Below are 2967 nucleotides of genomic sequence, written 5' to 3' on the forward strand. Positions count from 1 at the left end.
AGAGTTTTATTTGACTTTTCCTATTTCCTTCTACCCCAGTTCTAATCAGTTATAAACTTCTGCCAATTCTCTATTTTGGATTCTCAAATACTCATTGCTACCATATTAGGTACATGTCATCTCATGCCTAGACTCCAACAAGTCAGCTAGATGCCTAAAATGAGAAAAAAGCTTTTATTCCAGGGTCATTTTATTTCATCCTCCATTAGTTAGATCTTCCTAAATCACAGGCTTCAATGTATAATTCTTCTCTATGACCTTTCACAGCTTTAAAAGAAATAGGCCAAATCCATGAATCTGGAACTCAGTCCCTTTCCTTATTTGACCCATTCATTCTTCCTTTTCACTGTCGAGTACCACTATTCACCTCTTTTGATTCCCTCCCCGCTTCAAAATGCTTCTTCCTCAGCCTTCCTCATGTTTGTAAATGGTAGCTCCTTTCATCCAGTTGCTCAAGCCAAACACGTTAGAGCTGGCCTTGACATCTTGCATTTTCATGTCTAAACTGTCAGTCCTGTTGGATTGCCTTCAAAACATGCCCAGTCTGATTACTTCTCACTCCCCACTGCTACCATACAAGGCTAAGCCACAAATGGTCTCATCTGGACTATCATTAGAGTATCCTAAGTTGGGCATGTTGGTGTGTGCCTGCAGTCCCAGTTACTTGGGAGGATGAGGCTGGAGGATCGCTTGAGCCCAGGAGTTCAAGGCTGCAGTGAGCTGTTACTCTACTCCAGCCTGGGCAACAGAGTGAGACCCTGCCTTCCCCACTCACAATCCACTCAATATACACCAGTCACACAATATACACCAGTCAGGGGGATCCCCCACAAGTTTTTTGTTTGTTTGTTTTTTGTTGTTGTTGTTGTTTTTTTTTGAGACGGGGTCTTGCTTTGTCACCCAGGCTGGAGTGCAGTGGCGCAATCTCGGCTCACTGCAACTTCTGCCTCCCGGCTTCAAGCGATTCTCCTGCTTCAGCCTCCTGAGTAGCTGGGATTACAGGCACACGCTACCACGCCCAGCTAATTTTTGTATTTTTAGTAGAGATGGGCTCACTGTGTTGGCCAGGCTGGTCTCAAACTCCTGACCTCAAGCGATCAACCTACCTCAACCTTCCTTTTTTTTTTTTTTTTTTGACAGAGTCTTGCTCTGTCACCCAGGCTGGAGTGCAGTGGCATGATCTGGGCTCACTGCAACCTCTGCCTCCTGGGTTCAAGAGATTCTTGTGCCTCAGCCTCCGAATAGCTGGGATTAGAGGCGAACACCACCATGCCTAGCTATTTTTTTTTTTTTTTTGAGATAGTTTCCCTCCGTCTGTCACCCAGGCTGGAGCACAGTACAGTGATCTTGGCTTGCTGTAACATCTTCCTTCCGGGTTGAAGCGATTCTCGTGCCTCAGCCTCCTGAGTAGCTGGGGTTACAGGCAGGCACCACCACACCGGGCTAATTTTGTATTTTTAGTAGAAAAGGGGTTTCACCTTGTTGGCCAGGCTGGTCTCGAACTCCTCACCTCAAGTGATCCACCCGCCTCGGCCTCTCAAAGCGCTGGGATTACACACATGAGCTACAGTGCCTGGCCTAATTTTTGTGTTTTTAATAGAGACGGGTTTCACCATGTTGGTCAGGCTGGTCTCAAACTCCTGACCTCAAGTGATCCACCTGCCTTGGGCTCCCATAGTGCTGGAATTACAGGCGTGAGCCACCAAGCCAAGCCGAGATCCTTAAGTAAAGAAGAAAAATGAATTATTTCACTCTTTAAAACTTTCCAGGGGAGTTGGCATTTTCCCTGGCTTTAAAGTCTTATACCATCACAGTAACTAGAGGTTTCCTTCTTTCATTTTTGGCTTGTTGTTTTAACCTGTTATGCTGATATGTGGCAGTTCAGCTCTCTCTCAGCTCAGCTGAGCTCCTGACAAATCTGAGGTCTAATTTACCTTAAGCCAAAAGATAGTTAAAAATTAATTTAATCATAGTTTTATTCCAATAAGGATGTGTAAAGTGCCTACTATATTCCAGGCACTATGCTAAGCTTTGTGGATATGGAGATACATGAATTATAGCTTTTGCCTCTGAGAGATTAATGGTTTGAAGAGGTCTAGAAGGAAAGTAGCTCATTTCAACACAGTGTGGTAGTAGCTGTGGGTGCTTTGAGGGGCACAGAGGATGAGCACTCAGCACAGATGGGAAGTGAGAGGCCACAGACGTCCTGCAAGAGGAGGTGATGGTTGAGATGAATCCCAAAGCATAAGAGAAGAATGTGGAAGAGATTCTGCAGCATAAGCAAAGTCATTGTCAGCATCAGCAACAAAATCATTAACCTGAATTATTGATTACCTCCCACATAGAGTCATGCATGGCTTGACAATGAAGATATGTTCCAATAAATGTGTCATTAGGTGATTTCACCATTGTGTGAACATCACAGAGATGACTTACACAAAGCTGAATGGTATAGCCTACTACGCACCTAGGCTGTATGGTATAGCCTATCACTCTTAGGTTACAAACCTATGCAGCATGTCACTGTACTAAATCCTATAGATAATTGTAACACAATGGTAAAAATTTGTGTATCTAACCATATCTAAACATAGAAAAGGCACAGTAAAAACATGGTATAAAAGATAAAAAATGTTACACCTGTATAGGGCACTTTCCATGAGTGGAGGAAGCAGGACTGGAAGTTGCTCTGGGTGAGTCAGTGAGTGAGTGGCAAGTAAATGCAAAGGCCTAAGACATTACTATATACTACTGTGGAGTTTATAAAGACTGTACATGTAGGCTACACTCAACATTTTAAAAAACATTCCTTCTTTGGCCAGGCGTGGTGGCTGATTCCTGTAATCCTTGCACTTTGGGAGGCCCAGGCAGGTGGATCACTTGAGGCCAGGAATTCAAGATCAGCCTGGCAAACATGGTGAAACGCTGTCTCTACTAAAAATACAAAACATTAGTTGGGCACAGTGG

Source organism: Mandrillus leucophaeus, unplaced genomic scaffold (assembly GCF_000951045.1).
Source record: "Mandrillus leucophaeus isolate KB7577 unplaced genomic scaffold, Mleu.le_1.0 Scaffold383, whole genome shotgun sequence".
In the NCBI taxonomy this organism is placed as follows: domain Eukaryota; kingdom Metazoa; phylum Chordata; class Mammalia; order Primates; family Cercopithecidae; genus Mandrillus; species Mandrillus leucophaeus.